At 43.8% G+C, this 24,746-nt stretch overlaps 1 protein-coding gene and 1 non-coding gene across 3 annotated transcripts in view; both read left to right on the top strand.

Moving 5' to 3' along the window:
- IGSF11 (immunoglobulin superfamily member 11) overlaps nucleotides 1-24,746 on the top strand; it is a 121,456-nt gene that overhangs the window by 76,804 nt on the left and 19,906 nt on the right. The gene's annotated exons all lie outside the window — the stretch shown is intronic.
- On the top strand, nucleotides 11,546-11,652 carry LOC139004490 (U6 spliceosomal RNA). Its single transcript, XR_011470372.1, has one exon. It is a non-coding gene; the product is annotated as a U6 spliceosomal RNA (small nuclear RNA).

Genomic DNA, 24,746 nt, shown 5'->3' with positions numbered 1-24,746 from the left:
TAAACCTTTATTTTTGAAAAGTGAAAGAATCTGTAAGCTCTACAGGAAATATTCAGGGTGGCACCTAGAAACCATCCAAAGTAAATACTTTCAAAGAGACTTTTAATGAAAGTAGAGCAAGAGGGCAACATTGGCCAATGCCATCTGGTCGCTGACTTGATTTCTGAACACAGTTTGGGTAACTGATACTCCCTTAGGAATAGAAAACTCACTGAAGGTAGAGATAGGGATCACAAGGTACAGAAGCTAAAAACAACTTGGAAATGAAAACTAGTGAATTTGAAACAATATATACAGTTAAATATTTTTTCTTTAAGCTTTAGTTTATAACATTTAGAAACTCTTTGTTGACTACTCTTTTATTTAAAAGCTAGCTCACTGAATGTGCCACCTGGCCACTGGATTGGCTGGAAGGTGTCACTTTTTTGTCAAAAACTCATTGCCTGAGTTGATTGGTTGTATTTTTTCTGACCATACTCCCATGTCAGTTACAGAGCCAGCACCGATACACTTCTGTCTAGCAGGGTTTGCCACTAACCACTGGTGGGCAAGCACCTAGAAAATGCTGTTTTTATTGACTCCTAATTTAAAAATAGGAAATGATTGTTTTAAGTAGAACAACTACTAAACTATAAATTGAGCTGCTTATCTGATCCAACTCTCAGTCTTCAAGCATTTCTGTTATTTGTGTTTTACACACACACACATGTACACACATATCTTGAGATGTAGTGATAGAGTGCTCCTAAGTCAGTGGTTCTCAACCTTGGCTGCACATTAGAATCACCTGGGAATCTTTTTTAAATGCTGATTTCTGGGCTTCATCCTCCGGAAATTCTGTTTCTTTGTTATGGGGTGGGGCCACAACATTAGTAACAAAGAAACAGAATTTCCTAGGTGATTCTAATGTTCAGCCAAGGTTGAGAACCACTGTCCTAAGTACTATAGCGGAATCCTTGTAATTGAGGAATTACAAGGTTACTGCATTTGTGGATTGTTTGACGTCTGGCCTCAGCGTTGTTTTCCTCTTTATTGATCATTTAGAAGATAAGGTGGTGGTTCCCACTGGAGTCTGGCTTGAAGGGAAGATGTGGGGGTGAAGGAAGCAGATTGTTGCTTTGAGGATATCTTCATTAGGAAACTGGCTTGAGATGGACAGATCTGTGACCCCTCATTTATCCTTTTTTTGTGCCATGAAAAACAAAGTTTAATCCTTGAACATTGTAGATAATGTGGCAGTCTTACTGTTCTCACAATCTTCAGCTCAATGGCTACTTTCTTCATGAAACTTTATTAATACTGTGTTTTGTTGTTGTTGTTGAAATCTGACATGAGTGATTTTGTCTCCATATTCTCAGATTGTACATGCGCTCATTTGTTGGATGCTTCTGTGGTTAATTGGTTGCAAGCCGTTTTGCACTTAGTAGCCTCTTTTCATCTGGCTGAACCTGAAAACCACCGACAGCTTTGAAGAGCCACGGAATTGTCTGGAAGGAATAAATTGGAGTGTTCTGAGACTCGTTAGTTCATAGGGTGCTGGAGAGGCGTTGCCTTCTTGGGTTCAGGACATACTAGTAAGATGGTGTGCACTGTACAAAGAAAAATAGTCACAGTCTAGACGTGCTGCTGCTTCTAGTCTCCAACTACAAGGTGGCGTTTTGCACGGGAGAAAAGGAGAGAACAACTTTTAAAATCGATTATTAATATTGTGTAAGTAGTTGTAATATCTTAGATCAGATAGGGTTTTGCAATTTTCAAAGCCCTTTCACTCACAAGTTGGTGGAAGCACATATTTTATTGCACATAACTTTTTTGCAGAGTGGAGCTGGACACTCTTAAACCATCAGCCTGGCTCTCACAGGGAGCAGCTACATGTTTGCAGAAGTGGCCGCCATGCAGAAAGTTCTGCCTGTCCTTTGATATCTCCAGTTCGCTATCATTTTTTCTCAGGCAAAGAAAACATCTCTCCACCAGCCTGTCTGGGCTCCCTCTGAAGATCAGTTTGATCAAAATTCAACAAAAGTCCCCTCTGAACCTGAGAAGCTCTGGAAGGGCTGGAGCGGAAGCCCGCCAACCCTCTGCACCTCAGAGCACAGCCGCAGGGCTCCAGAGAAGCGTTGCCTCTCGTCACCCGCTGGGCCGTGGGTGTCAGTCACAGCCTTGGCCTTGGATGCAGGTTGTTTTTCCTGAGACTTGAGGACTCAGCCTTTTGTTTACAGGCGTGTGGTTCCAGAAGTAGCCGTACTTATTAGAGAAAAGCCTCTGAAATTATAAGCAACTCTCTCAATCCAGAGGTGCCTCATCCTGAGAAATAAAAGTACATATCTTCTGCAAAACATTCATCACCATTGTGTTTAATTAACAGCTCTATTTCCACGAGATTGTGGGTTCCATAAGGATAGAATCTGTGTTTCTTGTGTTTGCCCCTCTTTTTTTTTGTTTTAAAATGAGATTTTACTTTTCACATAAACTGGGGTCCAGAGTTGGGCTGTTCCTGGGTTGGTCATTAAATACTCAGGGGCTTTACCACTTTCTATTCCACTATGTCCAGGTACCAACAAGGTGCGTGTGATTTGGTTGGTTGCCTGAATATTAAGTGTAAAATTTAAAACTGACCTGGGTCGTTATGGCCTGTGGGCTGAGGCAGAAGCATAACAAGGTGATGTCCCCAGGGCTCCCCAGCCCCCAGCCATCGCCTCCTCCTTCTCTCTCCCCCACCTCCCTGCCATGCCCACCAGACACCCACCAGTGTTCTGGCCTCGGTTTCCTTCCCATTCTTCCTATTAGGCTATTAATCATACTGTTGTCAAAATGCCTTTTTTTCATTTCTCTTCCACTTTACCTGTTGTGTCCATGTCCTTTATTGCCTGTCCTTGCCCTATATTTTAGTAAAGGGAGCCATAACATCTGTCTTCCCATGGCATTCAAATAGCCAGATATACATTTATGAGCCAGGCCAGTAACAAGGCTTCACCATTTAGTGAGAGAACAAAGTGAACATCTCAGAGTCCCCAGTGGGCAGGCCTTCTGGATTCTAGTGTAGACTTCTCACCGGTGTTTAGCACCTTCTGAGATGGTGTTCAGGCACCCAGAAGCTAGGAATGGAAGCAATGAGACGATGTGTAACAGTCTGTCTCTCACAAGAGCAGGTCTTACAGGGGAACATGCATTCATCTCATGTTGTCATTACCTTCTCAGCCCTAAGAGGTTTTTATCCTTCCTGTAAATGGGGCTGTTGCGGGGCAGGGGGCAGCGCCTTTTCCGGTGAAATCATGCTTCCCCATACTGGCCTGGTTGTAGGCTCTCTTCACACTGAAACCTTAGGTTTTGCATAAACTTGTTAATCCTGAAGTTAACAATCAAAGTTAAGCCCAAATAGAGGAACTCGGACTGCAAACTAGGACAAGTAGTTCCCAAAGGGTGACCATAGTCCTTTCCTGCTTTTACCTGGCATAAAAGTCCTTGTCAGTGGAACTGACCTTTTTAGTTTTTCTGCTTCTAAACTTCTCACCAGCAGTATAATGTGCAATGGACACTAAGTCACAATCTTATGACGTTACTGCTATACCAGTCTTAGTTACTTAGGAACGGTAGGGGAGGCAACAGCCTATTCTTCTGTACCAAACATTGGGAAACCTGGTAGGCCTCAAAAGATTTCTTTTTAGAGATTGAATCTGTCACACAGTGCTATACTGTAAATATGTTACAAATATAGGCATTGTAGAAAAAGCACAATTGTGCTATGCTTGCTTCATTCTGGTTTTTAGTGGTTAGTCTTCCACAGCAATGTGAGATTTCAGGGAAATGTGTGATTTTTTTCCTTTTAAAACCATTACTAAATTCAGAAGTTTTGCAGTTGTGTGTGTATATATCATGTGTATATATATTTTATCTCCCCATCTCTTTCTTGCCACTGCAGTTCTGTGGTTGCTATGGAGAAGGTTTCGATAAGGAATCATATCAGAAGATTAAAAGTTCTTCCTGCATCAGGGACAGAAATAACGATCCCCCTCATCTCTGCGTCCTGCCTTCCTGCGTCGCACTGCCTGCTGCCCAGGCGAGGGTGGCTCGATGCTCTATTTTAAAAATTACACAGAGAAGCCAATTCTTCTTTTTTACTTTTCAGCTTTACCATTTTACTGTAGGCACAGAATGGAAGGAAAGAAGAGGCACACTAGATTGAATCGTCAACTCAGGATGTTTCTGTTTTGTATGAGTGATTTCCCCCCCTATTTTATTTGTGTGTTTAATTTTTAGTCTTTATTTGCTGATATGAGGGAGGAAGAGCTTAGGGAAAGGACCTGATGTAGAACAGTTGGGATTTGGTTAATCTGCTTAGAAATAACATTAATCGGTGTGTCAGATGCTGTCAACAATACAGGGCCTTCTAGCCCATTACCTTCCCTAGTTTTTTCTTGCTTATTCTTCCTGTACTGTCTTCGTTTCATTGAGATTTATGTTTTTGTGTCCTGCCAGTTATTTGTTTTCTAACGTTTCCTTTATGTTTTTACTTTACATTAAATGAATTTCACTCCTGCGTTGTCATGGGAAAGTACCCAGTCTTTTGGCTTTTTACTCAGGGAGTGGAGGATAGAGATATGTAATATCACATATACCAAAGGAGGTTTTCTCTTAAGCATAGCTTATATGAGACTGGGTGAATCCATATCTATGACTTTCTTTTATCTATTTCTCTTTTTTTAAAAAAAAATATGATTATTGATTTCAAAGAGAGGAAGGGAGAAGGAGAAAGAGAGAGAGAAACATCAATGAGAGAGAATCATCAATGCACTGCCTCCTGCACACCTCCTTCTGGGGATCAAGCCCGTAACCCAGGCATTGGACCTGACCTGGAATTGGACCTTGACCTCCTATTCATGGGTCTATGCTCAACCACTGAGCCACACTGGTTGGGCCTTTATCTGTTTCTTACTGCTTATTACTACGTTGTGTTGTTTTTTTTCTTGGCATGAGATTCAATTACTATTTATTAAGAGCTTCCTTATGCCAGGTACTTTAACGTTTGCTTCTTCAAAGTGATCTCATGAGATGTAGATATTTTTATCCCTTTTCTAAAAATGCACCCTCCTTCCCACAGTGCTCAAAGAGTTTAAGGTACATGCCCAAGGTTACATGGCTGTTCTCACATTCTAAGTCCTGCACTCTTTTCACTGTTGCCAGGAGGCTGGGTGGAATAGACATAGGAAGGCCCTGCAGGCAGACTAGACATAGGTTTGAATCCCAGTTCTATCTGCGAACATTATTCACCATCTCTGGGCTTGGTTGTCCTCGTGTGTAAAATGTGATTAATAACCATATCCCCTCCCAGTCTTGTTTGTTACTAAATTTATATAAAGTGCTTAGAACAGTATTTCACCCTTAAGTTCTTGATGAATATTATTAAATACATATTGGATATTTACTGTATTATGGTTATTGGACATTTACTGTACTGGGATCTGGGCACAGAGTTTCTACCTAGAATCTGGTGAGAAAGACGTGCACGAAGAGAATCTAAAGTGTTACGACAGTTTCAAGGCAGTATGAGGTGCAATGGAAGCATTTAAAGGGGGAAAGAAATGTAACCTGTTCTGGGGGTCAGGGGAATTTTGAGATATGGAGAGGTAGGAATTAGAAGGATCATTTGTGTGTTGGGGGGAAGGCAGGGGCAGGGGAGGCTATTTCAAGCTAGGAAATGAGGCCATACGAATCCAGGAGAGCCCGGTGTACTCCTGGGCCTGGAACACCCACCGTGGACAAAGTTCTGTAAAACTGGCCGGAAAGACTGGTGAACTCCAGATTACACTGGGCGTGGAGGGCCCTGGAAAGTCCTCAGACACCTTCTGTCAGCACATAATCACGATGCCACATAACTTCTCCCATCATTCTTAGATTTCTAAGAGCTTCTAACAGGATAGATAAACGCCCTATTTCCACATTTCGGATCTCTTATTTTGTTCATGTTGCATACTATGAAGAATGCTTTAAACAAGCTAAATGTTAAACTAGTACTGCAACAAACATATCCAAAAGATCAAGAAATATTTAAGAATAATGTTGTTGGTGAACAAGAATAAAATATTTCAGTTGAGCCATTGTTTAGAATTTAATTGATTTCGGAATATTACATCCTTCCTGATGGTTTCAGATGGCTTTATTTGTTCATAAATAACCCTGCTTGTTGATTTAGCCACTGTTATCATATGAATGCTTCATTAGACAAATGGAGCTTGCTCATTACCGCCAAGTGGGGCTGTATTCCAGAACGCGGCGAAGCTGGGAGCACATGGCTGTATTTAACAGTAAAGGCCATTTATCTGGCCTTCTGCCATCTGGAGACTCGAGTTAGTCTTTCCTAATATGTCTTCAATCTGCTAACCAGACTGATACTGGCATTGAGCTACAGTGTGGCAATGTCAGAAAGGACTACCAACATTTAAAGTCCTCTGTGGTTCCTCTAGAAAACAAAGCAAAACTGAGCCAGGAAAGAAAAATACATTCCTCCCACCTTAGTCATTGTCCAGATTAAAAACCTAGATTTTTTCACAAGTTCTTTAGAAAGCTAAACAGTAAAGAATTTTGATTTTTTTCCCCCCTGAAAAGGGCCAGTCAAAAGTTTGGATTTGGCTAGAGGGTTACTCTTAGAACAAGAGGCTGTGCTTAGACTGAAAAACTAGCCCATGGATGGTCAGTTTTCTCTCCCCAGGCCCAGCCCTGTCTCTAAACTGATACCTGAAATGTGGAAGCACAGACATAGTGAAAAGAGTACTTCTTGGGACAGAGCCATTAAGATTTATTTTAAAATTACACCTACCTTTCTAGGACCCACAAAGGTTTGCAAGAAATGTCTATTCATCTATTATCTTTAAATCACGTGAAATACAAATCTGAGATTCTCTTCTTACCAGTGTGGCAGGAAATGTAATACCAACTATTATTCAGGCCTCTTCCTGTACCCTGAAAGATCTCTTACAGAGCCAAAATACTGGGGGACTCCTTGGATCACTAACATTCCTTACGTTTACTGCAGGGTCCTTTGGAGTCTTGCTCTGCAGTTTCTGTGCCTCCTGGAGCCCCAGGAACCTTGCCCCCACAGAGCCCCGTGTCCAAGGGCAGCCATCCTCTGAGTAGCTGTTGTTAACCTTGGCCTCTAAGGAAAGTAGAGCATGGGTCCCCTCTTCTCCAGGAACTTGGCCAACATCCATGCTCTTCCCAGTAGCCTTTTTCTTCTTTCTCATGTTCAAAGGCAGCCCCTCCCACCTCCTCTTCCTCAGTACAGTCTCCTCAGTGAGCACTGGCTTTCACAGGGACAGGAAGCCTGTTCGTCTTCAGCAGTTTCAGCTTTCAGAGTCTTGCGAAGGCCTATGAGGTAAGGAAATACAGAGAGGGCTTCACAAAGACAGGCTTAAACGAGGTGGAGGAGAGGAAAGAGAAAGAGAAACAACTCTTACTGTTTCCCTGCTTGCTGTTGTCACCATGTGTCCTATACATGTCTGGCCATCATATATTGAATACTATTTTTACATTTGGAGAAATTTCCACATTATGAGTCCACCTCCCCAGTGTCAGAAGTGAGAACACAAATTTCCAGCCTCTTCTGCAACTTGGATTTTGGCTCTCCAGTCAGGAGCACGCAGGTCAGACCATGATGTGGATGAGAACAGTGGGAGACATGGGCTCTGTGCTGAGCTTGAGAGAGACCTGGCATCATTAGTAGTTTCAGTAAGGCTTTGGCATATGAGCTTTGGTGACAGGGACTAATTTTCCCATCAATCCACTTCTATAGCCTTTTTAAAAAACAACAACCCAGTGGTGGTTCCACTTCTAGGAATATGTCCTAAGAAACCCGAAACACCAATCAGAAGACTATATGCACCCCTATGTTCATAGCAGCACAATTTGCAATAGCTAAGATCTGGAAACAGGCCAAGTGCCCATCAGTAGATGAGTGAATAAAAAAGCTATGCTATGCTATATTTACACCATGGAGTATTATGCAGCTGTAAAAAAGAAGGATCTCTTACTCTTTGAGGCAGCATGGAGGAACTTGGAGAGTATTATGCTAAGTAAAATAAGCCAGTCAGAAAAAGACAAGTATTACATGATCTCACTCAAATGTGGAATCTAATGAACAAAATAAACTGATAAACAAAATAAATCCAGAGAAATATTGACACTGGGACCTTTGACTCATGCTTACTTAGGTTGTTGATTATAAAGCTTTCTTCTTTTTTACTACTGAAGAAGTGAGTGGCTGCCACCAGGCTGGTGGGCCGCTGGGATGGGTTGGTCAGCTGAGTGGTGCTCCCGCTCTGGGAGTGCACTGACCATCAGGGGGCAGCTCCTGCATTGAGCATCTGCCCCCTGGTGGTCCTTGCGCATCATAGTGACTCGTCGACCTGGTCGTTCCAGTTATTCAGTCGTAATGGTCAATTAGGCTTTTATATATATAGGTTGTTTTTGTGTGTTTTCTTTTACCATTAAATGTGTCAGAGTTCACCAAAAAGCTATTGGGACCTGGCATTATCTTGGTGGGAGAATTTTGAAATGCAAATTATATTCAGTTCTTTAATGGACATAGGGCTATTCAGGTTATCTATATGTTTTAGAGGAAGCTTTGGTACTTTGTCTTTCAGGGGATTTGTCCATATATCTGTTACCAAATATATTAGCATAAAGCTACTTATAATATCCATTTATTATTCTTTCAGTAGCTTTAGAATCTGTAGTTATGTCCTCTTTTTCATACTCGTGTCTTCTCTTATATATTATCCATTAGTTTGGTTAGACATTTATCAATTTTATTAATGTTTTCATAGAAGCAGCTTTTGATTTCATTGGTCTACTCTATAATTTTTATGTCTTCATTTTCATTAAATTCTACTCATTTTTTTGACTTGCTTTTGATTTAATTTGCTTTTCTTTTTCTAGTTTCTTAAGGTGGATACTTATTTAGGTTGTTGATTATAAAGCTTTCTTCTTTTTATAATGTGAGTGTTTAGATGTCAATTTTTCCCTAAGTAGTGCTTGGTTGCTATCCATAAATTTTGGTACATTGTGTTTTCATTTTCATGCAATTCAACAATTTTTCTGATTTTTCCTTGTAATTTCACCTTTGACTCATGAATTATTTTTTTCAATTCCAGTATCATTTATTTTCTCCTAGTATCTGGATACAATTAAAGGTAGCAAACAGTGCTCAATACTATTTAAGCTTCATTTTAGGTTTTTTAAACTAAGTATTTGTAAGTATGAGAATTCATATTCGAATACAGTGGGGCCTTGACTTAAAAGTTTAATTCGTTCTGAGACCGAGCTCGTTAAGGAGCTCGTTAACTCAAATTACTCTATCAACTCAATGCAAAAAATCGGCGGAGAGACAGCCGGTATCTCAAAAAACTCATTAGTTGGGACACTCGTAAGTCAAGGCCCCACTGTAACTGGGCAACAACCCATGATTTATTTATAAGTGGATTTTTATAAATATTTGATTATTTCCTAGATTTCTTTTTGTTATTTGGCTCTAATTTAATTCACATTCTTTGTATGATTTTAATTCTTTTTAATTTGTTAACGTTTATTTTGTATCTCAGAATATGGTCTATTTTGGTGAATATTCCATGTACACTAGAAAATAATGTGTATTTCATGATGCTGGGTGGGTAGAGTGTTCTAAAAATCTGAGTTATGTTAAGTTCACTGGTTAGTTCATAAGTCATTATTTAGGTTTTCTATATTTTTACTGATTTTTAAAAACTGATTTTTATCTGTTTGTTTTATGGATTTGTTTTATGTCATTGTTAATGACAAAAGAGTGTTCCACTCTCTAATTATGAAACTGTTATTATAAACTGCAACTTTTTTTCCCCTTTTTCTTATTTCAGTTTATCAGTTTTTGCTTCATCTACTCTGAAGCTTGGTTGTTAGGTGCACACACAGGACTATTATGCTCTTGATGAATTGACCCCTTTATCATTATTTAATGCCCCTCATTGTTCCTATTTTAGTGACCTAGCTCTTCTTTCTTCACGTGTTGCTGCTTTTTCAAATGACCACAAGAGGGAAGGTCTTACTGTATTTGCTGGGCATCATGGTATTTGGTGTGTCTTTTGACAAGGATCTTAAGATGGTCATCTCATAAGCAACTGTCCAGATTATAGGTGACTGTTTTGGTCCAGTTGTGATTCCTGGTACAATCACTTGTAGCCAGTGATTCTGTGTCACAAACCATGGTGACCCATGTTTAGGGAACTGCTTTATTCTGCTTTCCCTGCAGGGAGTTGTGGCTGTGGTGGTGATCATAAGGTCATGTCCATCATAACATTGCAAAACCCCATTCTGCTTTTGTGGCTTGCTTCTTTAAACAGCTAATTAAAATCCCATTACTCACTGAGTTTTTCAAAAGGATTTGCAAACACAAATGCCCACAGGAGTCAGGCAGGTGTAAATTGGGCTGTATTGTAGAGTAATAAGAAATGGTGGGGATTATGGGGAGGTGGAGAGCTCATGCTTTGTCTATGGGGCAGCACGAATAATTTGCCATATGAAATGCCGGCCCAATGATACCAACTCTAAAGATAAGCTGGCCATCTAGAGTTTTATGTTGTTTAATTATAAGCAATTCAAACTATTAAAAACTCTGAGAGGGTCATATAATACAGGCCAAGCAAAATATAGCCTTGCCAGACTATGGTCACCCCTGTAGGGGACTTTCACATTGGACTGGAACACCTATTCTTGAACCCAGAAATGAACTCAGGAGAGAGCGATAATAATAGGAGACTTGCTGAAGAGGATTCTAATCACATTCACTTAAAATGTTAGGAGCTATTGCTGAGCCAGTATCACCCACATACTAGGGATGAAGGGGCCCAGAAGGCAGATGTATATGCTTTTTGACCATTTGCAAAGTGACAAAGGGAAGTGTTAATGTAGAATATGTACATTGGTTCAGGATAAGGCTTCATGCTTTCCTCTGTACCTTATCGCATCTCTGGACCTGCTCTTTGGAACTACACCTGTACTCTATACTCTAGTATCCTGGCATGCTGTTTGCCCTTGCTATGCTTCCTGAGGAATGTTTAGGTTGAAGAGGAAAAGTCAGTGAGAAGGAAGTAATAGCATCTAAAGGGGGACTGTAATACCATGGAAATATAATATTCTAATAACATGGGACATGTATGAGTGTCCATTGCTTCAGCCAGAAGATAAGGATATATAATTTTATGGTAGCCTATTTTTGTATACCAACAATAAAGTCCATTGTTTAATATGGCATTAAATGAAGTTGAGACGAGATGTAGCCATGATCCTGTACATTGATTAATGTAGTTGACCAGTGCATAATAAAGCCATCTACATTGATCAAATTAACCAGATATTTACTCTTCACTTAGTTTAGTACTGTGTTGAATGACCAAAGCATACTTTAATGTCCTTTAACATAAACATTATTTTTAATTAAGATGGCAGTGTTTTTTAAATCTCCTTTTAGCACTTTGTGTATTTTATTTTAAATTCTTTATTGTTTAAAGTATTACATATAGTGCTCACTTCGGCAGCACATATACTAAAATTGGAACGATACAGAGAAGATTAGCATGGCCCCTGCGCAAGGATGACACACAAATTCGTGAAGCGTTCCATATTTAAAAAATAATAATAAAGTATTACATATAGTATTATATGTCTCCCCCCCCAGCACATGCCCTCAGCCCCCTAGTGTCTGTGTCCATTGGTTATGCTTACATACATGCATACAAGTCCTTTGATTGATCTCTTACCCCCCACTCCCTCCCCTGCTTTGCCTTTGAAGTTTGACAGTCTGTTTGATGCTTCTCTGTCTCTGGATCTATTTTTTTTCATCAGTTTATGTTGTTTATTATATTCCACAAATGAGTGAGATCATGTGATATTTATCTTTCTCTGACTGGCTTATTTGGCTTAGCATAATGCTCTCCAGGTCCATCCATGCTGTTGCTAATAGTAAGAGTTCTTTCTTTTTTACAGCAGCGTAGTATTCCATTATGTAGATGTACCACACAATTGCAGTTTTTAAAATACAATGATATAATACAAATTATAAAGATAGATTATTTTACCTAATTAAAATTTGGTTGAAGTATGAAGATAAAGTGATCTGTTTTAAAAATCACTGCCGTATTAGAGACTTGTGATAAATTCTACAGTTTCCTTAAGAAAACAGAGAGTAGAGCATAGAATTTTTATAATTTAAAATATATTTCAGTCTGATGGGACCACAAAACTGAATTTGAATAGGTTAAATGAATTTTAACATATTTTTTATATGCAAGGAACAGTACTAACGAAGTCATAGGGGAATCATAAAAGCCAATAAACATTTTGTGGCTGCTGAAGTTAACATTTTGGGTGAAAAGACAACATAGATCTTCCCAAATGCCATCAGATCCTTTTGATGCTTTGCTGAATACATTCCCAGAGGGACATGTTCTGTCAGTTGTGCTGATCCTGAAACATGAGCACACACGTTCCACAGACATCAGCAAACACTCTACTTTGAAATCTCAGTTGGATTGCTTGGGCCAGTTCTCATTCTGAACTTTCGGTGTTCTGGCTCTGATCCGGAGGGGAAGTTTCTGTCCTTCTAGCATTATCACTGTAAAATATCCTTTGTTCTCTTGGCTATGTATGTGGTGTGTGGATGGTCCCTCTTAAGATTTTTAAGGATTCTTTGCTGCCAGCTTATTTTCCTCTAACATTTATCTCTTGGTCTGAGATATTGTGAATTTCTTTCTGCTTTAAATCTTGGGAAATAAGGCCCTAAAAAAAGAGTACAGACAATTGCTATATATGATTTCAACTCCTCAGAGGACACAAGGCTATGTGCTTATGTCTTTCATATTTAATTGCTAAGAATCATTCAGAATTCACGAGTTGACTTAATTTTCCTGGGTGAAGTTACTAAGAAAAACATTGCCAATTCAGCTCTTAAATTATGCATTTTACATGTAAATATTGCAAATTGCAAGGTTTTTTCAATGACTCTAATCCGATTTTTAGTATTAAAGTTTAAATTCTTGCATAGAATTTCAAACATGAAATACACTCTAAAAAGAAATAGGGCTTTTGGTGTTTTGTGTTTTATTTTTTTTTTGTAAGCTAGAAAAAAAAACCACTATTCATTTAAAATGTGAAAAACACCCATGTAATTCCTGCTTAGTCTTTCTAAGAAAGTTTTAATTATACTCAATTGAATCAATATGTTAAATAGGGATGCTGAGACTCAATCACAAAGCAACTTCACTTTGTCTTCCATATCCCTTTAAATTTATTCAAGAACCAATTATTTCTGTAGATATTAATTTAAGCAGGTTACACAACTTTTTCTGATCACTCTGGGTTTTGAAATCAGGCAAAATAAGAAAATATCAATTTATAAACAGAAATATATGTGTATTTCTCAGAATGACAGTGATCCACTCTCTAGGAATCCAGAGGTCTACTTCCAGCTTCCTTTTATGGGAAGGCTCATTAGACAGCCATTTGGACAGAATTTAAGATGACCCTGCACTGGCTCTTTATTCAGGGAATGTAGGCCCTTTAGGTGGGAATGGTATGGGATTTACAGCACACCATAGGCACACCAGAATTCTAATAAAAAAATGCTCTCCATAAAGTCTCTTACAGATGTTTATTCCTGACCCTTGTATTCTCTGTGTAGTCCTAAAGTTTTATAGCCATCAAAATTGTTTCATAGAGATTTCAGAAAGCTAAAGAGCAGAACAGCATTTTTTAAAAAGTTAACTATTTCTATCTATATGAGACTGAGAAGAGCAGATACATCTACATAATAAAAGAGAAACATGGTAATTAGCATACGACCGATACCCTTCCCATTGGCTAATCAGCATATCCTTATGCAAATTAACTGTCAGCCAAGATGGCGGCCAGCAGCCATGTACTGAAGCGAACAGGGAGGCTTGCTTGCTCCAGTGATGGCGAACTCAACGTTCCCCGCCTGACTTGCCGGCCTCTCAGCTGCAACTCTAAGCAACTATGTTGCAAATATAGAAGCTAAACAAAACCCCAGAAACCGGCTTTCAGTCAGCCAGGCTTCAGCCAGCCGGACTGCAACATTGTATCAAATACAGAAGGTAAAGGCCAGAAACCTGCTTTCAGCAGCAAGGCCTCAGAGCTAAAGCTGGCCCAGAATAGAAAAAAAGAAAAGAAAAAAAGGAGCAGTTGGGAGCTTCAGTCACCCGCCAGCCTGAAAACAGCCCTCAGCCCCTTAGCCAGACTGGCCAGGCACCTCAGTGGGGACCCCCACCCTGATCCAGGACACCCTTCAGGGAAAACCAGCCGGCCCCCACCCATGCACCAGGCCTCTGTTCTGTATAGTAAAAGGGTAATATGCCTCCCGGCACCGGGATCAGCGTGACAGGGGACGGTACCCCATCCCCCAATTGGCCCTTCCCTGAGCGTGACTGAGGGTGGCATTGCAACCCCCCGATCCGCCCTGCTCTGTGCATGACAGGGGGCAGTGCCCCAACTCCCCAATCGGCCCTGCTCTGAGCCCGACCAGGGGCTGCACCTAGGGATTGGGCCTGCCCTCTGCCACCTGGGAGCAGGCCTAAGCCAGCAGGTCGTTATTTCCCGAGGGGAGGGGTCCCAGACTGCGAGAGGGCACAGGCCAGGCTGGGGGACCCCCCTCCCCCCCCCCGAGTGCACAAATTTTTGTGCACTAGGCCTCTAGTCTTACCTAATAATAGACAAACATGTAAATTGACCATCCCTCCGCTACACTCACCAACCAATCAGGAGAGTATGCAAATTAACCCAACAAAGATGGCGGTTAATTTACATACGTAGGCCCAAAGCGGTGGAGCGAAGACTGAAGGCTCCAGCCGGAGTGAAGGCCTGGGTCCCGGGTGCCGGAGGAAAATTGGTGCTGGCAGCTAGGGGAAGGGAAGGCCTATTGCACAAATCTCTTCGTACAACGGGCCTCTAGTTCACAAATAAATTGAGTTTTTATTGCTCAGTGCCAGTTCTGTTGGTACAGAAATATAACTTCACCCAAATCATAATATCTATATACTAGAGGCCTGGTGCATGAAATTCATGCACTTGGCGGGGGGGGGGGTCCCTCAGCCTGGCCTGTGCCCTCTCACAGTCCAGGAGCCCTCAGGGTCTGTCTGACTGACGGCTTAGGCTCCCGCCACCTCCGCTGTGCTCGCCAGCTATGAGCCTGGCTTCTGGCTGAGTGGCGCTCCCCCTGTGGGAGTGCACTGACCACCAGGGGGCAGCTCCTGCATTGAGCGTCTGCCCCCTGGTGGTCAGTGTGCATCATAGCGACCAGTCATTCCACTGTTTGGTCTATTAGAATATTAGCCTTTTATTGTATAGGATATAAAAGCCTAAGTGACCGCTATGACATGCAGTGACCACCAGGGGGCAGATGTTCAATGCAGGAGCAATGGTCAGAGCGCTCCCACAGTGGGACTGCCACTCATAGCTGACCGACCTATCCTGGCGACCCAGCAGCAGCCACTCACTTCCTCAGTAGTCCTGCAGGTCCAATCTCTGGAAAACGGACCAGGTACCCATGGACCAGTGCTGCCCACATGATCCTGGCAGTGCAGTCAGCCTCTTGGAAGCCAAGGCTGCTTCCCCTTCCTAGATGCTGTGCAAGGAAGAAACAATATAAAAGCAGCCATCAGGTGGCTTCCGACAACCAGCACGAATGTCAGCGGGATGGATCCAGTTCCCGGATCTGCAAGGGTGTCCCACCACCCACCTGGAAGGCTGATAGTGTCCTGATCCCCCCTCCCCCCCCTCCCCAGGGACCCCACCCATGCATGAATTCATGCACTGGGCCTCTAGTAGGTAATAATATTATTAGTTTTCTGAGATATGGTTTATGGAAGACATTGGTGTGGTAGAAAACCTATTTTATTGGAAATCAGAAAATGCAGGTCCCAATCTCTTTGGACCCTAGTATTTTCATGTGGAAATTGAATTAGATCAATTCAGCAATGTGTATTTATTAAGTTTTTATTGAGTATTTATGGAAATGGAGCTCTTAATGCACTTTACACTAGGTGAAGATCTTAAATAATCACACTAATAAAAGTATGATTACGAGTTTGGATAGTGTTCAGAACGAAAGGAACAGTGCTTTATGAGACCCAGCCTAGGCTGAGACTCTTCTGTGAGAAGGAAATGCTTGAGCTAATATGAAGGACAAGTAGGAGGTCACTAAGTAAAGGGATTGGGGTGAGGAACAGAGCAAATCAGACAAAAGGAAACAGCGGATAGAGCAGAGGCTCTGATCGAAGAAGTCAAGAGAAATTTAGTCTGTAAAATGGATCAGATTTGATCAAGGATTGGGTTTGGGAGGTGATGAGAGAGTGAAGGAATCAAGAAAGATTTCTGAATAGAAATTGAGAACATGATGATTGGTCCATTAATGTAGGGAACACTCGAAAGGAGCCAGATATATAGTGGGGGCAGGCACAGAGGGGAAGATCAAGTTTCATCTTGAACAAGTTGACTTGAGGTGCCTTTGAGGTAGCTACATAGAGATGTCTAAAAGGCAGTTTAATATAAGAAGAGAGGTTTGTGGTTAGAGAAGTTTGGAAGCCATTGTCCTGTATATAAGAATTGGAGCCATGATAATAGATGAGTCTGTAGAGAGAGTTCAGAATTAGAAGGCAGCCATTTAATAGCCATGCAGAGAAGGGTGAAACAGCAAAAGAGACAGAAGTTTTCTGTGATCTAGAAAGAAAGCCAGAGTAAATGGTGCCATTGAAGCTAAGGGAAACATGTGTTTCAAGAAGGAGGGGGCACAGTCATTACTGTTCGATGCTCCTGAGAATCCAAGAATGATCACAAGAGTCGTGAAGGCATCGGGAGGTCTCTGGGAAACCTAGGGAGAACTCTATTTAAGAAGAGGTAGTGGCAGGGGTGCATTAGAGACGGAGTAGAGGAGTCTCTATGGAGAGAGTGAGTATGGACAACTCTTATGAAAAGATTAATGATGATATACCAGAGAGAGGGCAGTCGCTGGAGAGGACTGTGGAGTGGAGGGAGGGAGAGATTTTTTTAAAAAAAAAGTGGAAATACTTGAGGGTGTTCAAATGCTACCAGGAAGTCTCCAGTGCAGTGGGAGAGATTAAAGCTGCACGAGAGGGAGCAGTCTCTGATAAGGTTGCTAAGGAGGCCTAGAGTATGGATTATAACATGTATGCTCAGATGAGAGGTTGGTCTTAGATGAGCTCCTTTAATCTAACAGGATAGAGGAAGAAGAGGATGAGGCAGATCAAAGCTGATTTGTAGTTTGGAAGCAAGAAGCTGAGAGGGGGTTTCCATCTGATGGCTTTACATAAAAGTCCATACTAGTTTTACATTTTGTGATTGCTTGATATAGTATTGATATTAATAACATGTATGGACTGATTTTTGTGTGCTGATTATGTGTGGTATAATATATGATCTGTATAGATACATTCCTAGGATTTGAATCCAGGACTTACCATTTCCTATGTGTCCTTGAGCTGGTTTTGATTCTCTCTGGCTCTCAGTTTCTTCTGTAAAATGGGGATAAGATACATTATAGGATTAAATGTAGAAATGTATGTATATGTTTATGTATAGTGCTTAAAGTGGACTTGATATTTGGCCAGTGTGTCCTAAATGTTAGCTAGCAATAGCCCAGCGGTAGTATTCATCATCAGGCATCAGCATCTGGTACTGCCCTTATCATTTCCTTTGGATGATGTGCTGGTGGTATTTAGTCCTGTTGAACAGATGAAGCAACAATCAGAGATTAAGTGATTTATTTGGAGCCACACAGCTAAATAGATGAAAGAGCCAGATTTCAAACTAGATCTGTCCAGCTACAGACTACACTTTTACAAGTTCTGAAAGCAGCTTATCTAGAATATTTCTTCTGTAGTTCTCTTGATACTTGTAAGTTCAGGGTTAACCTTACATAAAGATGTGAAGTTGATGCAGCTGAAGTCAGTCTTTCATAGCTTCTCCCTGCCATTCCCCCACCCCAGAGGCTTGCTCTCTACCAGCAGACCTGCTCTGCTTTCCCCAGCTCCCACCCCTGTCCTACAAAGCTACTCTTCCTTTTCTGAAATCCTTCCATATTATGGTAGTTTTCTTCCCCATCTACATCTTTCTCATTTATTATTAGTTTATGAGAGGCCCAGTGCACGAAATTCGTGCACAGGGGGGTGTTGTCCCTCACCCCAGCCTGCACCCTCTCGCAATCTGGAATCCCTCTCACAATCCGGGACCACTGGCTCCTGACTGCTCACCTGCCTGCTTGCCTGACCGCCCCTAACCACTCTGCCTGCCTGCCTGATCACCCCTAACCACTCTGCCTGCCTTCCTGATTGCCCCTAACCTCTCTGCCTGCCTGCCTGATCACCTCTAACCACTCTCCTGCCTGCCTGATGGCCCCTAACCATTCACCTGCCTGCCTGATCGCCCCTAACCGCTCACCTGCCTGCCTGATCGCCCGTAACCACCTCTGCCTCAGCCCCCACTGCTATGGTTTCGTCCAGAATGATGTCCGGAAGGTTGCTTGGCTGTCCAGTCTAATTAGCATGTTACACTTTTATTATTATAGATATTGGCCATTTTTTACTTTTAAAATTTGTATCAAAGATTGTATGAGTTCAGTTGGAAATGAGTGACTTGAGGGTGGAGGGTATATATTCTCCTGGGGAGGTTAAGTGGGGAACATTCCCTTCCTTGGAGTATGATCAGAAGCATGAAATGATGGAGGTTTTGTCACCAGTTTGGCTTTTACACTTATTCTTAAAAACATCTCCATGACATCCTATATAATAAAAGGGTAATATGCAAATAGACCGAATGCAGAGAAACCGAACAACCAATCAAAGTGTAATATGCTAATGATATGCTAAGGCTGCCCAACCAGTCTCTATGATGTGCACTGACCACCAGGGGGCAGATGCTCCGACTAGTAGGTTAGCTTGCTGCTGGGGTCCGGCCGACTGGGATGGAGCGAGATGGGTTGGACATGCCCTGGAGCCCTCCCGTGGTCCCTCCCCAGCTGGCCAACCTCCCACATCTCTCCCTGGTCCTGATTGTGCACTGGTGGATCCCTTGGCCTGGTTTGCACTCTCTCAAAATCCGGGACCCCTTGGGTGATGTTGGAGAGCTGGTTTCAGCCAGATCCCGCAGGCCAGGCATGCACCGGGCCTCTAGTCTACACTTATAAAAGACAAACATGCAGATTGTCCGTACCTTCGCTATGCCTTAAGCCACGCCCACCAGCCAATCAGAGCGACTATATGCAAATTGACAGTACAATCGCTATGCCTTGAGCCACGCCCACCAGCCAATCAGAGCGACTATATGCAAATTAACCCAACCAAGATGGTGGCTGGCAGCCACGGAGCTGGAGCAAGCAGGAGGCTTGGTTGCCCCAATGATGGAGGAAGCCAAGCCTCCCGCCTGCCGCGGCTGGCTCTGAGCTCCACTCAAAGCAACAAAGTTTCAATTATAGAAGATAAATAAACCCCAGATACCTGCTTTCAGCAGGCCATGGCCATGGAGCTGGAGCGAGCAGGAGGCTTGGATTGCCCCTGGCGATGGAGGAAGCCAAGCTTCCTTCCCACCCGCCCTGGCTGGCTCTGAGCTCCTCTCAAGGCTACAAAGTTTCAATTATAGAAGGTAAGTAAATCCCAGAAAAAAAAAAAGGGGGAGGTTGGGAGCTTCCGTCACCAGGGGGGCTTGGCCAGCCTGAAAACAGCCCTCAGCCCCTCACCCAGACTGGCCAGGCACCCCAGTGGGGACCCCCCCACCCTAAAGGGGGTGTGGCCAGCCTGAAAACAGACATTAGCCCCTCACCCAGGCTGACCAGGCACCCCAGCGGGACCCCCACCCTGAATGGGGTGTGACCAGCCTGCAAACACCCATCAGCCCCTCACCCAGGCTGACCAGGCACCTCAGGGGGACCCCCCACCCTGATCCGGGACACCCTTCAGGGCAAACAAGCCGGCCCCCACCCATGCACCAGGCCTCTTTCCTATATAATAAAAGGGTAATATGCAAATTGACCCTAACAGCAGAACCACTGGGAATGACTGGTCACTATGACACACACTGACCACCAGGGGGCAGATGCTCAATGAGGAGCTGTCCCCTGGTGGTCACTGCGCTCCCACATGGGGAGCTCTGCTCAGCCACAAGCCAGGCTGATGGCTGCCGGCACAGCGGTGGTGGTGGGAGCCTCTCCCGCCTCCTCAGCAGCACTAAGGATGTCCGACTACAGCTTAGGTCTGCTCCCTGCTGGTAAGTGGACATCCCCTGAGGGCTGCCAGGCTGCCAGAGGGATGTCTGACTGCCAGCTTGGGCCCGATCCCCCAGGAAGCAGGCCTAAGCCAGCAGGTGGACATCCTCCGAGGGGTCCCAGACTGCAAGAGGGCATAGGCTGGGCTGAGGGACCCCTCTGAGTGCAAAAATTTTTGTGCACCGGGCCTCTAGTTTATAATAATCATTCTAACACATACTCCCTTAACCCACTTCTCCCTGATGATGCACTTGTTCCTCTGGTCAGCTGGTTCTATGATCCCAGTTCTGCCTCTTAACACCCAAGGTTCTTCCAACTTCCCTTTTTAAAACTTAGAGACTTTCCCTAGTGTTATTTAACCTAGAGACTTTCCCTAATGTTATAAAGTGCTTTGTATTCCACCTCAGATGGGGCTTGTTTTATGAAACATTTTATCCTGCAAATTTATCTCCTGAGAACACCATCAGACTGTATGTGAAGAACATGAAGTTCTATAGAAGGAAGGTGTTATGTACATTTATTTTTGTAAACTCAATGTCATCATAACAGTATTCTACTGTTAATTCTTTTTGGGAGAATTGAGATTATACCACTTCAAAATAAAACAGTTTGAGATACTGCCATGGACCCAATGTATTTTTCGTGATTAGAATAGCTTCTTTGTTGGCTCTCCCTGATGGATTTTAATCTCCTGTTAGTCCCATATTGTTCTGTAGTCCCAGGGCGCAGGCATTCTTTTCAGAAGAGATAACAGTTGATTTTGGCTTCCCAGGAGTTGGCTCTGGTAAACCACTGCTTGCTTTCTTTGAAATGTTAATAGAAATATTGAAGTATAATTTATATTTCACAAAATTTACCCATTTAAAGTATAAAATTCAGCAGTCCAGTTTTAAAAGTTTTCCATAACCCTAAAAAGTCCTTGAACCTATTTGCATCAGTCCCTCCTCCCTCCTCTCCAACCAATGTAACCACTGATTTGCTTGCTGTCTATAGATTTGTGTTTGCTGGGCATTTCATATAAATGGAATAATAAAGGATACTGCTGTCTTTTGCAACTGATTTCTTTCATTCAGCAAAATGCTTTTGAAAGACTCATCATCCATGCTGTAACATGTATCAGTAGCTTGTTGCTTTTTATTTCTTGTGGTTAATTGTATGGATATTCCACATTTTATTTATCCATTCACCAGTTGGTGAATGTTTTTTCATTTGGGGGTATGATATGAATAATGCTTTTATGAACATTCACAGACAAGTCTTTGTGTACACATATATTTTCGATTTATTTAGGTAGATTCTTAGGGATGGAATTGCCATGTTATATAGTAAGTTTATGTTAAACTACTTAAGAAACTGAAACTATTTTACATTCCCAGCAGCAGTGAGAGAAGCTTTCAGTTTCTCTACGTCCTTGTCAATACTTGGTTTTGTCTTGGTTATAGCCACTACAGTGGGTGTGTAATGGTATCTTATTGTGGTTTTAATATGCAGTGTCCTATTGAGTGAAGGTTGAGCATATTTTATCCATTTTAATAGGTTGTTAGTCTTTTCATTATGGAGTTGTAATAGTTCTTTATATATTCTTTAAACAAGTCCTTTATTAGATACTAGAGGCCCGGTGCACAAAAATTTGTGCACTGGGGGGGGGGGGGAAGGGGGGTCCCCCAGCCCGGCCTGTGCCCTCTTGCAGTCTGGGACCCCTCGGGAGATAACGACCTGCTGGCTTAGGCCTGCTCCCAGGTGGCAGAGGGCAGGCCCAATCCCTAGGTGCAGCCCCTGGTCAGGCTCAGAGCAGGGCTGATTGGGGAGTTGGGGCGCCGCCCCCTGTCATGCACAGAGCAGGGCGGATCAGGAGGTTGCGATGCCACCCTCAGTCACACTCAGGGTACAGCCGATTGGGGGGTTGGGGCACCGCCCCCTGTCACACTCAAGGCAGGGTCGATGGGGATGTTGTGGCGCCACCCCCTGTCACGCACAGAGCAGGGCCGATCAGGGGGTTGGGGCGCTGCCCCCTGTCACTCACAGAGCAGGGCCGATCAGGGGGTTGGGGCGCTGCCCCCTGTCACTCACAGAGCAGGGTCGATCAGGGGGTTGGGGAGCTCCCCCCTGTCACGCACAGAGCAGGGCCCATCAGGGGTTTGAGGAGCTCCCCGCTTTCACTCACAGAGTAGGACCGATAGGGGAGTTGGAGCACCACCCCCTGTCACACACACAGCAGGGCGGATCAGGGGGTTGCTGCTCCCTGTCACACTCAGGGCAGGGCCAATGGGGAGGTTATGGCTCTACCCTGTCACACACAGAGCAAGGCCCGTGGAGGGGTGTTGGGGTGCCACCCTCTATCACCCAAAGAGCAGGGCGGATCAGGGGGTTGGGGCGCCGCCACTGTCACACTCAGGGCAGGGCCGATGGAGAGGTTATGGCTCTACCCTGTCACACACAGAGCAGGGCCCGTGGGGGGAGCGGGTTGGGGCTCCGCACCCTGTCACACACAGAGCAGGGCTGATCAGGGTGTTGGTGCGCTGCACCCTGTCAAACACAGAGCTACAGGGCGATCAGGGGGTTGGGGCGCCTTTCCCTGTCACAAATAGAGCAGGGCAGATAGGGAGGTTGTGGCCCTGCCCCCATCACACACAGAGCCGCAGGGCGATCAGGGGGTTTGGGCGCTGCCCCCTGTCACGCTGATCCCGGTGCCGGGAGGCCTCGCTGCTCCGCTGATCCCGGTGCTGGGAGGCATATTACCCTTTTACTATATAGAATAGAGGCCTGGTGCACGGGTGGGGGCCGGCTGGTTTGCCCTGAAGGGTATCTTGGATCAGGGTGGGGGTCCCCACTGGGGTGCCTGGCCAGTCTGGCTGAGGGGCTGAGGGCCGTTTTCTGACTGCTGGTGACTGAGTCTCCCAACCGCTCCTTTTTTTCGTTTTTTTTTTTTTTATTCTGGGCCAGCTTTAGCTCTGAGGCCTCACTGCTGAAAACATTGATACAATGTTGCGGTCAGGCTGGCTGAAGCCCGGCTAACTGAAAGCCGCTTTCTATGGTGTTTTTTAGCTTCTATATTTGATACATAGTTGCTTAGAGTTGCAGCTGAGAGGCTGGCAAGTGCGGGGAACGTTGGAGTCCGCAGTCACTGGAGCAAGCAAGCCTCCCTGTTCGCTTCAGTGCATGGCTGCTGGCCACCATCTTGGCTGACAGTTAATTTGCATAAGGATATGCTGATTAGCCAATGGGAAGGGTAGCAGTCGTATGCTAATTACCATGTTTCTCTTTTATTAGTGTAGACTAGTGGCCCGGTGCACGAAATTCGTGCACAGGGGAGGGTGTGTTCCTCAGACTGGCTTGCACCCTCTCCAATTTGGGACCCCTCAAAAAATGTCCTGCCAGTTTACAGGGATCGGGCCTAAATCAGCAGTCGGACATCCCTCTCGTAATCCAGGACTGTTGGCTCCTAACCGCTCACCTGCCTGCCTGCCTGCCTGCATGATTGCCTCTAACCACTCTGCCTGCCAGCCTGCTCGCCCCCAACTGCCCCCCCGCTGCCAGCCTGCTTGCCCCCAACTGCCCCCCGCCCCCCGCTGGCCTGCTCACCCCTACTTTCCTTCCCCACTGGCCTGCTCATCCCCAACCGTCACCCTGCTGGCCTACTCACTCCAAACTGCCCCCCTGCTATCCTGATCACCTCCAACTGACCCCCACTAATGGCCTGCTTGCCCCCAACTGCCACCCCTGCTGGTCTGCTTACCCCCAATGGCCCCACCCTCCACCAGCCTGATCACCCACAACAGCCCTCCCCTCTTGACCTCTATCCGCCTCTACCTCGGCCCTGCCACCATGGCTTTGTCCAGAAGAACATCTGGAAGGTCTCCCAGTCTAATTAGCACATTACTCTTTTATTAGTATAGATACATTTGTCTGTAAATATGATTATGATTGCAGGTATGAGTAGGACCAGCTAAAATTTTATAGAATGGGCCTTTTATTACAGATGGTTTGCCATGTATGCATTTTTTCTAAAGAAGTAAAAATTACTTAAAAACTGTTTCAGGAAGATTTTGAGAAATTTACAGTATCTACTTTTCTTCCAAGAAATTTGTTACTTTTATGCCAGAGTGAGAATTATTTGTATTCTTTGTATGTCAGCATTGGGCCTCTGTGACTGTGGGGCACTTAGCTTGACTTGAGAGTAATTATCTTGCTCACTGGCTGGGAGGGAGGGTGTGTGGCAGAGGAGATAAATACTCGGTTCTGGATTATTCATAGATTGCTGACTTTCTGGATTGCTTGTGCAAGTCCCTCCTTTTATTGATGTCCACCTTTTGTTGGCGGACATCTACCACGGGAGAGAAATGAGATGAAACTCTCTCTTTCTTGTCATTGTAAAAAGCATTTGAATTTCTAAGGTGTGATAAGGCCACCCAGCCATCCACAGTCAAGGTACACA

This window comes from Myotis yumanensis, unplaced genomic scaffold, assembly GCF_028538775.1.
Source record: "Myotis yumanensis isolate MYYU_CA2020_CCGP unplaced genomic scaffold, mMyoYum1.0.hap1 SCAF_2, whole genome shotgun sequence".
Taxonomy (NCBI): domain Eukaryota; kingdom Metazoa; phylum Chordata; class Mammalia; order Chiroptera; family Vespertilionidae; genus Myotis; species Myotis yumanensis.
The sequence above is the reverse complement of the archived record's forward strand: the minus strand, read 5'-3'. Positions and strand labels throughout refer to the sequence as shown.